Genomic DNA, 14,932 nt, shown 5'->3' with positions numbered 1-14,932 from the left:
GTGCTTATTCACAATATCTGATTTCTCATTCTGATTGAGATTTCGTATGTAACATATTGCATCGGTACTTGTCCAGAATGACTGATTTTTGGTTCTAATTTCGGGAATAAGATAGATTAGTTTTTGGTACTCATTTCTTATTTTAAAGGTAATTACTAATTGTTTGCATTTTCGTTTGACTTGGGCAGATTATATATTTGTTATATTTTATTAAGTAATATTCTGCGTATAATGTATTACAAAGTCTGCACTTCAAATATATAAAATTATAAATAAGCATTATAAGTCTGAACTTCATTGAATAAGGTAGTATGAATATAAATGATGGATAATGTATCAGCACAGAAATTATATTAAAGAAATATTTCATGAATTACATTAAAATTATTTAAAATTCTATGCATATACAGCTTGTTTTAAAGATATTCCCTATCTAGGGTCACTGGCCTTAGTAATAGCCGAGTTGTTAAGGCCACTGTATATTCTGAATATTGGAAGTTCGAACCGGATTTGAATTCAAGACATTGGACTGGCTGCATAGTTAGCTTTCCTAGTAAGCGAACATTGCTAGAAATGAATAATTTTGAAATTTCTTAATGTAATGCAATTAAGTTTTTATGACATTTGAAATTGGCATTTTCATCGTTTCCTTTCTTGAGAAATGACCTAAAAGTCTGGCAATCCTTCAGAGTTGATAATTTACTATAAAGCAGAGTCCTCTAAAAAGCACTTCATAAGATTTGGAGAAACCCTCTAATTAGAACATATTAATGGCTGCTAAAAGATGTCACGTGATTAAAATTGTTACAGTCTGCAAATACACCTTTTTAATTTATTGTTTAAAAGGAAACCAGGACTAACTATTAATCGCTCTGAGAATCGTGCGCTTGCTTTGTAATTGTTTGCGATATAGATGAATATTATTATATCTTATTCTCGGTTTTAAATAGTATATTCTAATGTAAGTGTTTGAATGACTCCTTTTTCAGGTCATTTTGATCTGGTACTTAAAGGAATGGAAACAAGAATCTACCGATCAAGCAAACTGTTCGTCTTACTCTTCATGTTATAAGTTTATGTCTTTATTTCTGAGTTGGACTTATCAAATGTTCATTCTTATATTTTAAACATACTTTTTTCAGATTAATGCACTATTTCTTTCCATTAATAGAGTTTATTACTATATAATATAATGCTTAATGAATAACTGTGTCATTATGATATGCCAAATGTATTTGGAAACAATTATAATTATCAAGAAATTAATTAGCATTATAAGATGACAGTTCAAGGTAAAAATTTGATTCACTTCATTTAAATGTAAATATATATTTTGTTTTCCTTCTCTCATAAGAAATAAAGGGATTTATTTTACAAAGAAACCTTATGTATCTCTTTTATCCTATATTTATTTAGTTGGTGATTTAGAAAAAGTTTCTGTTGGTAAATCATATACATTATTTATGTTTTTGTGCGTCATGATGAATATTTAATAAAGATTTTAACATAACTCAATTTTTATCTCATCAGTCTTTTAGTTAGTTTGACTTATCTCCTATTATTTAATTTTTATATTGTGCGACTGCAATTATAATCCAATCATTAGCTCATTTACGCACTTTTTATTTAGAGTGAAAATGATTTACAATGAAGTCGAAATATTTCAAAAGCAATTGCAAACTGAAACTTTGCAATCCTGAAAATATAGCCTGAATTTAAAAAAAATTGAACAAAAATAAAGGTCTATCTATCTATGAACCAAGATCAACTGAAAAAGAAAATTAACTGTTTTCAAGGAAATAAGTTTTTTGAAATGGTTTAGGAAACGTTGCATTTTTAAAAATTATTTTAGTAAGTAACATTTTGCTTAATTCAACCACCTTAAATATTTCATTTAAATATTCTCATATATATATATATTTAAAATTGCACGATGCCAAAAATTTCCAAGCTGACATCCAAAATGAAATAATACTCAACTTGTGAATAAATATGAATAATAAAACTCACATTATGGTGTCTAATATTTCATTTTTGTATTACTGAGGAATAAAAACCTATTCTTTATGTTCTGGTTTTAAAAACATGAGAATTTTTACTTACTGCTTTTTTTAAACATTAGGAAAACATTAGATGTCGCAAATATAAAAAGAATGCTAATATGCATGCATGGCAAGTTTCAGCCAGGATAAATGCTTACATAATAAAAAGGAATATTTTCAGTTTTTTTGGCATTAAGTAACTAGATTTAAGAGTATAAATAAATTACTTAAGTTACGACAAAACGCGATGCTGGAGAGGTAATCTATTTTAGGAGAGCTGCTTAATGCTGCCGTAACTGCAATAAAATCTATTTCTTTTTAAGCTACATGCGAGATATGGAAATAACTTTACTCGAATTTCGAAAAACATAGATGTAGAATTTGAGTTGTTACTAAATTCATTTAGCTCACTAAGTAGCAATAATAAAATAATGCTATTGGGGACGTCAACAATAAGTCGCGATGACGAAGCTGTTCAAAAGACTGGAGACAGTGGACAATACTCAAAATGTAAAGGAGCGCTAATAGTATATTAAAGTATTGGAATTGCGGCAGCAAAGGACATTTACCAGGGCGGGATACAGTTCATAAAGAACTAAGGTGTGAAATCATACGAAAGGGCTGAAATTATTAAAGGCAGAAAACTTAGTTATTGGTTTCCTACAGATATCGCCCTTTCACGGAAATAACGAACTGTATGGGAAAAAGAAATAAATTGAGCCAAATATTTACAGCATTAACCCCCTTCATTAAGCACTGCAAGTCTCCGGTATTCCAAGGCCCAAAATCAAGACCCAGCAAACCCAAGACCATGCACAACTAAACCCCATTGTCATTGTAAGGTGAAAGTCTATTGTAACGCATTAGTTTAGACAGCGGAAATTAAAGTTCCAATTTCACTAGCCAGAATAGTGTTTACTAAAACTATCAAAAGGCTTTTAAAAAAGCATGTGTTCTTAACGCGTATACTCATATTGTCAATTTTGGTTAATATTTTAAGCACTTTACGATATAAATATTTTGGTTTGAATATGACTGAGATTTCCTTTTTGAAAACATAAATATGCAACCTTCTTGATTTCCATTTAACATAAATATCATATATGTTAAAAAAATAGCAATTAGCTACAGGAATTGTGTAACGTGATTAAATTCGCAACACTATAGTTTTCAAACATTTTCAAGAACACTTCTTTTGAGCTAGCAAAATGAGAATGGATAAAAGAAACAACATGCCTCTAAGAGAGCAACTGAAAAAAAATTCCGCCTTTTTTTAGAAACATTCCCAAACTATCGATATTTTATAGTAAGATGTAATCATTATCAACGTCTGAAAAGAAAGCATACTTTAGGAAATCCATTTCGTGCGATCCCTGTCAACAGTGGCTTTCGATGAAACGCATTTCCTAGTTTTTCCGTTTAGAAAATTTTCTTCTGTATTTCTGGAGAACTTTTACCACACTTTTTTCCATTGCTGGCAAATTCCACAAGCTCATATTTTAAAACTAGTTTAAGGCAAATAATACGCAAGTACCTGTTACCTGTTTCCCTTTATCATACACAGTGAATTTTTCATAAAATTATTATCCATTGCTAGAGAGGATATTGCTCGTTTGTGGAAATGGTGGTATTAGAGAAGTGACGTTCAATACCGTTTATTTATACTCTCAGAAAATACTGACCGCCTTCAGAGATGATAAGCTTAGGAAGGCGATCACCATGATATGATTCATTGTATCAGATTCTGATTTATATCTATCGGAAACTCCAAATATAAGCATGCATAATTTATTTAAGGAAATATAACACATGCGCAATTTATTACAACAAATTATTATTTCTTAAACAAAGGTACGGAATCATAATGGTGACGTCTTTTATTACTATCATTAACGATTCCTTTTAATATCATTAGCGATCAGTTACAGAGTAAAACCATTCATAAGTAAATTTCCATATGCGGTACTCTGGAAACTGATTACTGGGTCTAAGAATGAAAGTAAATATCTGGTATTTGACATCACCACTCAAAGGTGATTACTTATACAGAACCTTAATATCGTCTGTAATCATTGTCACTGCATTTACAAAAATTATCGATTAGATATATTATAATCAGTATTTACAAATACTTTATCATAAATAGCTGCTTAAATTATTGAAAAACATATTGCTTTGTTTTCTACATTATTAAGTGTACATGTATTAATGTAAAAAATTATCGATTAGATATATTATAATCAGTATTTACAAATACTTTATCATAAATAGCTGCTTAAATTATTGAAAAACATATTGCTTTGTTTTCTACATTATTAAGTGTACATGTATTAATGTAAAAAATTATCGATTAGATATATTATAATCAGTATTTACAAATACTTTATCATAAATAGCTGCTTAAATTATTGAAAAACATATTGCTTTGTTTTCTACATTATTAAGTGTACATGTATTAATGTAAAAAATTATCGATTAGATATATTATAATCAGTATTTACAAATACTTTATCATAAATAGCTGCTTAAATTATTGAAAAACATATTGCTTTGTTTTCTACATTATTAAGTGTACATGTATTAATGTAAAAAATTATCGATTAGATATATTATAATCAGTATTTACAAATACTTTATCATAAATAGCTGCTTAAATTATTGAAAAACATATTGCTTTGTTTTCTACATTATTAAGTGTACATGTATTAATGTAAAAAATTATCGATTAGATATATTATAATCAGTATTTACAAATACTTTATCATAAATAGCTGCTTAAATTATTGAAAAACATATTGCTTTGTTTTCTACATTATTAAGTGTACATGTATTAATGTAAAAAATTATCGATTAGATATATTATAATCAGTATTTACAAATACTTTATCATAAATAGCTGCTTAAATTATTGAAAAACATATTGCTTTGTTTTCTACATTATTAAGTGTACATGTATTAATGTAAAAAATTATCGATTAGATATATTATAATCAGTATTTACAAATACTTTATCATAAATAGCTGCTTAAATTATTGAAAAACATATTGCTTTGTTTTCTACATTATTAAGTGTACATGTATTAATGTAAAAAATTATCGATTAGATATATTATAATCAGTATTTACAAATACTTTATCATAAATAGCTGCTTAAATTATTGAAAAACATATTGCTTTGTTTTCTACATTATTAAGTGTACATGTATTAATGTAAAAAATTATCGATTAGATATATTATAATCAGTATTTACAAATACTTTATCATAAATAGCTGCTTAAATTATTGAAAAACATATTGCTTTGTTTTCTACATTATTAAGTGTACATGTATTAATGTAAAAAATTATCGATTAGATATATTATAATCAGTATTTACAAATACTTTATCATAAATAGCTGCTTAAATTATTGAAAAACATATTGCTTTTACCTAGCTCGTTTTCTACATTATTAAGTGGTGTATTAATGTAATGTAAAAAATAAAATTAACCTAAAAAAGGTTACGATTACTGTGACAAATATATTAGTTTGTAACACTAAAATCTTTGCTATAAGCTGAAACTCAATATTCAGAATCACACTGAAATATAAAAGTAGTTTTTCCCAAGGAATGACAATAGTTCTCAGAACTGTCAATACGTGAGGCAGCGTGAATGATTGATTTGCTAAAATATCATAACGTAAAGTACAAAAATAGGCAGACTATATATATTACAGACATTTCTAATGTCACCAACGCCCGTCGTCTGTGTAGGAAGAAAAAGAAACCGTCTTTCGTTTAACACCCTTTTTTCATGACATCTAATGATTCCAAAGATCTTAACTTCACTTTGAGAGCAACCAACGCTTCACCTACTTTTATACCATGGATTTCCGCTCACCTTTCAACAGAATGACATCCCTCACCTTGACCCAGAGTGACCCTGAAACACATATTTTCGTACCAAGAAGTGCTTAACGCAAAAAAAATTCCGTTTACAGTCTCCTCCCGAACAGCAAATAGCTGATAATTTGTCTTTCAGGGTCTACGACCGCGAATAATCTTGACGTGTGATCTTTGCGACAGAAAATGGTCCGTAGCGAATACGGCATTCCATTTTTAATGTTTCGCTTGAAAGATAACTCCCTAACAGATAATGAAGTATTTCCTCCACTTAAAGATAAATTAGAACCGCGGATAGTGTAATTAACCGCTCTGCCTTGAGCTAGCATGAGAAATTCTTTATTAGTGGCAAGTTTCTGCGAAATAAACTTCCTAAAGGTGATTAGGAAATGGTACTTAAATGTTATAAATATTAATTGTATGCGTATATTTATAATGCTTTAGTCACGCAAAATTTCATGTTTCCTTCTATTAAATCAGACATTAAAAGTTAGGCAATTTAGTTCAAGTTCCAAAGCATTTAACATTCGGTTTACAGACATATTTGTATACCACCTATATTTATAGAAACCCGCCAAGTTGACAGGTATAGGAAAACACGTATTTTTATAAGTTTTCTCCCTCCTTTCCGTATGCCTTCGTGTAGCACACTCCATGCGTAGTTCGAGAAGTCCGGAGATAGAATCTCGGCGAGAGCATTTAATATTTTTCAATTCTCATACATCCACAGGAATTTAAAAAAAAAAAAAAAAAAAAAAAAAAAAAAAAACTGAAAGCTTTTGGATTTTACATTACATACAAGTGGGCGTTTTTTTAACGTTTTTTCTGTTACCTTTATTTATTAAGTAGCATGATCTTTGTTCTTTAACCATATAAAATTCAATTCTACCAATGTCACAAAATATTTTAAAAGAGCATATATTTAAAATTTCCGATAGACAGTTTCGCGCGCTGGGGATAAATTTTTGTTTTCGTATTGTGTTGCCATTGCTCTGAAATCGTTGAGTTTGTTAATCAAAAATTCGTTAAAGTTTTACAAAATTCAAAATCAAAATTCGTGTCCATGTTCCGGTGGAGGATTACGTTATTCAAAATTTGATGCCTTAGGTTCCCTCGGTTTTTCATAATGTCAGAAACATACATATGATTCTTCATTATTAGTTTCTTTAATTATAATAGACGGCGATAATATTTGGTGGCAACAATTTGAAAAGTTATTTGTCATTTATAGTGAGATGCCACAAAATACCGTTTTGAGACTAATAGCCCTTCTAGGGTACCGCCCCTTTGGGCTAAAAATACCCTAATACATTTTTAGAAAAACATTAATTTAATTCAAAACTCTTACAATCTTAACACTCTGACGAATTTGAAGTTGTTTTTATCGATGCAAAAAATGTTACGTAGTTTTAGTGTTATACTAACTATTCTCTCTAGCAGAGTAACGACTTCAGATCATTCCTTAGTCTTAAGCCTAATGTTTTACGTTTAAGCTTTAGACACGTACGATTGACATAAAATCACATGTGACATATCCCTTCATCTGGCGAACGGCGGCGTGTTGACATTGGGTTCGAGGTTAGCGAAAGATATTTCTGTTTAATTATGATTTTTGTTTAGTATCTACGCTCTAATTACTTTTATATTTGTCATCAGAAAAGTAATGTTGGGTGCTTACGGGTTCGAGTTCTCAGGTACGATGATAAGTTGATAATTTTTTTTTTTTTTCCACCTGCTTCGGTTTTTCCCTTGAAGAGCTTTTATCTCCTCTTTAACGGATTCTTGATCCGTTTTTATCTCTTCTTTGAATGCTGCAAAGGCTCCCACCAGCTGTCTTAATTGCTCATCTATCACTCTTGTCACTAGTATTCAAATCTACTCCTGACACCAAAAACTGTTGCGTGTGTACGGATTCGTAATAGCTTGAATGCTCACAGGTCCGATGAGATGCTGATAAAATTTACTTATACAAAAGAAACACGCCAGAGTTCTGGAACTTTCCACAGAAATACTAGTACAGGTGTAATTCAGTAACATGGAGTACGAGCAGTACTTTCACTTCAAGCTACTAAGAATGTTAAACACAACGGAATGCAAAGCGCATCTAAAGGCGAAGCTAACCCGGAGATGTCTCAGTACTCCGAACTCACGCTGAACTAGCAAATAACAACGACTCAGGGGCTATGCACTCTCCGGCCTTACATAGTTTTCACCCTGCCACCGAGATATTTTTAGTACATTCTGCTTCTCGAAATCACTATGAGGGTCAGATACGGCTGCAAATAATATAGGGACCAGACCAAAATGTCACCAAACAATTTCCAAATTTGGCGACAAAAATTAGTTGCCGAAACCGTTGTCGGCTTGGCGATGTCTCTCCAATTCGGCGAGATAGCCATTTACTCGGCATTAAAGAGACTTGCCCTTGTATTCTTATTTTTCCGGCAGTGCATACGAAATTCGTAACAGTAATTTCATAAAAGAACCGGATTATTACATTTAATCATGAAAACTATCTTACCCGTCATTTTTACGAGTACCCATACAGATGAGTTTACATTATATAGAACTCTGAAATTAAAGGGCTGATGGAGAAATAAATTTGGGTATGTATTCGCATCTTTTCATCGATAATTGTCAGCATAAATTAGAAAACTATAAAAATATGGTTTTTGTAATTTTGCTCATGAAGTCCTAAGTCCGCCAAAACTTGAATTGACGAATCCCTTAAATCTAGTGCTAATAGATAAACGGTAGTTCCAGCAAAGGAAAATGATATTTAATATAAGATTACACTGAAAACATTTTTGAGTCCTGTTGGACTAAAAGGAGTACAGAATAATAATAATAAAGAAAAAGAACTAAAGCCTTTGAGATTTAAAACATTAGTAAGTATACTTATCAATGAAATGAAATTAAAGGGCATACTGAAAGAAAAAAAAAGAGAGGATTCCAAGAATATGTGTTGGGCTACAATGTTGATTAATCAACAGACAAATGTCTGGGATCCGTGTTTCGTGGGAACCCGACTGCAGTATATTAAAAAGAATAAAACGTAAAAGTCGTTTAAATAAATTGTTAGTAATATACAATATTTATATTATGACTAGCGGGTTGTGGCCGAAGCAAAAATTAATAAGTTTTGCCTACACCTGAAAAGAAAATGCATAAAAACATTTCAGTATAAATGAAATTTGTTCATTCTTTCCAAGCAATAACCATTTCGTAAATAATTTTTCATTATAGACCCTGATAGATTTTCAGAGGAAAAAAAATCTAAAGCCGTTAAATCTGATGATCGCGATAAGAAGTTAAAATTCGAAAATCAGAAAATTTTATGATTGATTAAAACCTTCTTCAAAAGAAATACTCTCGCTGGAAATGTTAACCGACTGGTGAATTGTTGGAGTAATAGGTTCGTTCCTTACATAAAACCTTGTATATTCGTCGCGTCAAATAACAGAAAGCTGATTCAAAATAAAATTGAACAATCTTCATACGTTGCTTGGTAGTGAACTTTAGATCTTAAAATCTCCAATCATCCAAAATCCATCTATGTAGTCATAAAAGGAAAAATAAAAATACAATTCATAGCACTAATTATACGCAACTTTGTACCTTTGCTTTAAAGTGCAGTAATTTAATGAAGTGATAGTCAATGTAAAAATTCCTTCTAACATGACATCTCATAAGGGTTGTCAGATGAAAGGTATTTTTACATGGGAGGGTCGATAGCTCCTTCAGTTAGTAGTCGGAAGATTCGTGGATCCAGTCCCGACGAGCACATAGCTGATTTTTCTAGTTTTTAGCTTCAAAAATTAAAAAAAAAAAAAAAAACTCTGTAGAGCGTTTTGATATAATAAAAGATTTTTACTGTAGTCTTTTCTTTCAAATATTTTACAGAGCAAATCTAGCGAATTCCAGACGAAACAGATTTGCGGCATACGTGAGATGTATATTATTTAGCCTAGGGTTTCTTAAACTTTTTCAGTCGCGACTCCTTTTTATCACCGAGATTTTTTCTCGACCCTCAGGACCCCATAATATTTACAAAAATTTGTTTGACACCATAAGCATTGCGCAAATCCGACACATGCGTAAGTGAAACTGTCAATTTTTTCATTTGTACTATAATATACTTCTGCAGTTTTAGGTCATTAATTAATTTCTAATTTTAAGACTTTAAGACATGGAACAGTGTGAAAATTTTAAATAAGTAACAGACGAAATGACAGCGTCACGTGAAAAATAAGGAAAATGAATGTTTATATTATAAAAAGAATGCGTCGAAACGTTTTCGTTTTGTTTCTTTGTCTGTATTATCTTATCTTTATCTATTTTCAGGTACATTGGGTAAAAATATTTGGTAATTGTAAAATTATTATAATAAGTTAAAAAAACATCAAAGCTACAAAAATTTTTGGCGACCCTCTGTTGCAGGTCCGGCGACCACCTTGGGGTCACGACACGCAGTTTAACAAACCCTGATTTAGCCCCTTCTTTGTTTTGTATCTCAGATAACCTTGAAAGCAATTAGAATGAGATTCAAAACCTTTCAAGGACGAAAGATTCACAAATGGTGGAATGAATCATAAAGTAGATGAAAATTATCTGAAGTCAATAAACCAGTTGTACAATTTCCTACGCAGTACATGTATTGCACGTAATGTACCCAATGACCCTTTTTTGAAATTAGTTTCAAGAAAATTATCCAAGACATTGTGTACAGTTTGCGCATAATTTAGAATGCCTCATTAAGTATGTTGTAAAGTAAGGAATTCTTGATAACGTTCTCTTGATTATGCAGTAAAAGAATGATAGAAAGCATTTGAAGTTCATTCCTCATTTAATTAGACATTAAATGTTTCTTTGTTCTTTACAGCAGCATTTGACCTTTTAAAATTCCATTTACCTTAAATCTGTACTAAGTCTGTACTATGTGTATGCTTCCAGTTGGAGTTGCCTCCAAGGTCCGATATACAAAGTTGGAAGCTGCGGAGTACACCTGCAACGGATACTCCGCTTTTTTGTTTAGAAAGTAGTAGATATCTTAGAATTTAAAATTACTATATATTTTTACATATATTAAATAATATCTGAGAATTCAAAGGTCTCCTTCAACATGGCAGAAATCAGGCCTGAGCATTTTCTGTATATTTAAGCATAAGAGATTTAGAGCTCTGCCATAGGCAATCACAATAATTTTCAAACAATAATGATGGTAATAATAATTTATTAATATGCCTTTATTAAAATTATAGATAAATAAAATGGCAGCTAAAATCTACTGTTCTCGATGACATTGCATAGAACTTAAAATTAACAGAAAATGGAGAGAGTGTTTACACGATTTTGAACAATTTCGGGGCCCCTTTAATTAATGCCTAAGGTATAAAGAGTATTTTAATAAATGTTCTCTCTGATAGATTTTGTTTCGGACGACACATCTGCATCGTTATTTCCATTATAGACGGTCTTTCCGTACAATTTCAAGGAGTGTTGCTTTCCATTCCAGTTCCACTACTTCCCAGGGTCCATCAATCGTGCTGGGTTTGCCTTTAGAAAGATCTCTTTTCAAGAGACAAAATAAACAACAAGCCATAGCTGAAACAGCAGGGACTTAACAGGAATACCTTGAAAAGGTAATATGCAATATCGGTATCAATCTTCAGTTTCTCAAGAAATGCGGAGATACATTAGGAATTATCAGCTGTTACGTACTCTTCGAAAGTTAATGAAATATAGAAATGGAATTTCATCTGAAAATATCGAATCCTGTGATAATCGCAAATGTCTTACTGAAATTTCCTTTGCATTGACGGAACCAGGTTCATATAATTTGCTTTCTTCTTTTTCATAAATAAAAAGACCTTTTCTTTTATGGCAGTCATTTAGGTAAATCATCATCAAGAGTGACAACGTATCGCGATTTTTCTCCTGTTAAATAATTTTCAAAAGGGTTTCACAAATTGTTCTGCGTTGAGCCTCATGCTTCGGCAATGCAAAAGCTGGTGAACATTACGTTGTTTTGACTATTTAAGTTGTAAATCTTGGTTTCTCATTTAATTTACAGTTGCTAGAGATGTATTTAAAGACTCTGCAAATGACTTCTGTGACGCCGGATTTTCTTTTGTCACCAACGATTAAATATTAGAAACATCAGAAAGAGTACATAACGTTTTTCGGTACGCTTTTGGAGTTTTCTTTGCCACGTAAAAGGAATGTTTAATGGTTTGACCCTTTCCGTTTAATACTGTTGCCTATTTTTCATTTAGAGATACTATGCATTTAACAATGTTTTTGAATTATAGAATAATTCTAGCCGGAAAGCGGAAAAACATATCCTTCATTTCACAACTAGTTTATATGCTACAAATAGTTAAAACTAATTACGACTAGTTACAATTATGAAAGAAGATTAAATTTAAAAGTAGGAGACGCTATTTCTCATTTCAAACAAGCTGCTGCCCAAACATTTGCCTTTTTTCAATTTTTTATCAAAATCATTCTAAAAATATATAAATACTCTTGATGAAGAGTATATATATGTGTAAGAGAAAAAATTTAATCTTACGCTAAAAGGCATTTTATTCCTCCTCTCTGCATGCATTCATGGTGTAACGGTAGCATACTAGGCGTGTATTCGAGAAGTCCAGTTTCGAGTCCTTGCGAGGGCATTGCACAATTTCCTCTTCTCCTGATTAAAAAACAATCCTAGACTCTATAGTGACGCTCGAACTAAAAAATGATTCTTCCCCGCCATTATTTGGCGATTTGATCCCCTAATCCCCAGTCACTCTTTAAAAGGGATTTCCTCCCTTCAGCATGCCTTCACAGTGTAATGGTTAGCACACTCAGTGCGTATTCGAGAGGTCCAGGTTCGAATCCCGGCGAAAGCGTTGCTCATTTTTTGTGATTCCTTCTTCAAAAATACAAATGTCTGCACAGTGGCGCCCGAATTAAAAAGGTGGTTGATGATGATTCTTCACTACCAGGATTTGGCGATTTGGTCCCCTAATCTCCAGTCGCCCTTTAAAAGGGGGAGTATATGAGACATTTCCTCCTACCTTTCTGCATGACTTTATGGTGTAACGATAGCATACTCGACTCGTATTTGAGAGGTCCAGGTTCGAGTCCCGGCAAGAGCATTACACATTTTTCTCTTCTCCTGCTTCACATAAAAAAAAAAAAAAAAAAAAAAAAAAAAAAAAAAAAAAAAATCCTAGATTCTACAGTAGCACCCGAACTAAAAGGTGGTGGATGATGATTATTACCACCATTATTTGGCGACTGGGTCCCCTAATTCCCAGTCGCCTTTTAAAGGGGGAAATATATAAGGTGCCAGAATTGGGGGAAACCAGTCGCTCTATTGTATTATGGTCATAACAAGCCACGGGAGTAATTTCCTCCCTTCTTTCAGCATGCCTTCGTGGTGTAACAGTTAGCACACTCGGCACGTATTCGAGAGGTCCAGGTTCGAATCTCGGCGCGAGAGCATTGCTGATTTTTCGTGATTCCTACTTCAAAAATCCTTATGTACAGCGCTGCATTTGATTTCAGTTAAATGCTGCATGCGTTTTGAAAGATTGTTTGACAGTGGTTCTTATTTTTCAAGAAACTCATTTTTGAGCAAGTTTTTAAAGTTTCTCCTTGATTTAAGTGGACAAATCAAATTTAGTCCAATGATTTTACTCCTTAAATTTCAATAATATTTTAGACTTATCTCTCAATTTTTGGCTCAACCCTTCTGTTAAGTTTCAAAATGTTTTTATGTCTTGTTTTATCATTCTCTATAGGTGGCGCTATTCTCGCACTAGATATTTTTCTGCGTATGTATTTTTAATTTTGATTTTGTTTCTGGCGATAGACGTAAAAAACAAACGACACAAGAATTCAATATTTCATGAAAATGCAAACATGCAAAAGCTTCTACTAGTCCATATTATATACATAGGAAAGTCGAAATTGTATTTATTTTTTGACATTATTTATTTGTCTCAAAGTCAAGTGTTTCCAGGTTAAAAGTCTATAAATATTCAAGGTAAGCTGTTTAATAATTATTAGGTATTGAACTAGTGAGGTTTATTGAAAATCGAAAGTCTAAGACTAATGTTTCATTACTGTTAGCTGGTTTACGAAGATATCGAAATATGTACTTATGTTATAAATGTTATAAATGAAAAACTGTTTAAGGAAGTTAAGTTGTATTCAAATTGTTTTCAAGTAAAATTCATTCAAGTTCTGGTTTTAGTATACACTTTTAAGTATATATTTGAAGTTCGCACGACATCTGTACGTAACTAATTTTTCCTCTAAAATCAAGATGTCAATCAAAATGTACTCTTTAGAGTAAAATCAAGATGTCGGAAAAAAAATTATCAATTCCGTTAATGTATCGAACTGAAATCGAGCGAGTAGGAAGGTTTGCTGGAATTATGTATATTGTTTTAACATCAGAAAATTTAGAGAAAATTGTTACATTAAAAACAAATCTACAAAGATGTCATGAAAGACGTGAAGAATATTATTATTGATGTTCTATTTTTGAAGATTTTTTATAAAATATCTGAATTTAAAAATTTAGCTGTGTCTCAGGATTTGGCAGATAAATCATTAATAAAAATATAACATATATAAATTTGATTAATAAAAAATCACAGGTCAATCATAATCTAATAATAATTTTTTTTATTTTTTTTTTTTTTTTTTATTTTGTGTCTATACAATGGCTCACAAAAGTATTCGGACACTTACGAGTTTCAGTGAAATATTGCTTTATTCATTAATAAAAATTACTATTTTAGTACTAAAGTTTTTTTCAGATAGCTATAAAGTTTTCTTATCGAAACTACATTAATTATTTTATAAACATATTAAAACGATTTTTTTGGGAAAAATCAACAATAAAAAAATAACATAAAAGTTACCTCCCAAAAGTCGGTATGCTTTAAACAAATCTACACATATTAGTAAACATTGTCATATTTTCGTTAGTTAGTATTTTGTA

At 31.1% G+C, this 14,932-nt stretch overlaps 1 protein-coding gene across 1 annotated transcript in view; it reads left to right on the top strand.

Annotated features, from left to right (window-relative positions):
• LOC118181122 (uncharacterized) overlaps nt 1-1,365 on the top strand; it is a 39,345-nt gene extending 37,980 nt beyond the window's left edge. Inside the window, exon 4 of the mRNA XM_085817920.1 lies at nt 990-1,365. The gene's annotated coding sequence lies outside the window, so the exon portion shown is untranslated. The remainder of the gene's footprint in view (nt 1-989) is intronic.
• Nucleotides 1,366-14,932: the final 13,567 nt, after the last annotated feature.

Source organism: Stegodyphus dumicola, chromosome 6 (genome assembly GCF_044657685.1).
Source record: "Stegodyphus dumicola isolate Sdum_Otavi_A_Nest chromosome 6, ASM4465768v1".
Classification (NCBI taxonomy): Eukaryota; Metazoa; Arthropoda; class Arachnida; order Araneae; family Eresidae; genus Stegodyphus; species Stegodyphus dumicola.
The sequence above is the reverse complement of the archived record's forward strand: the minus strand, read 5'-3'. Positions and strand labels throughout refer to the sequence as shown.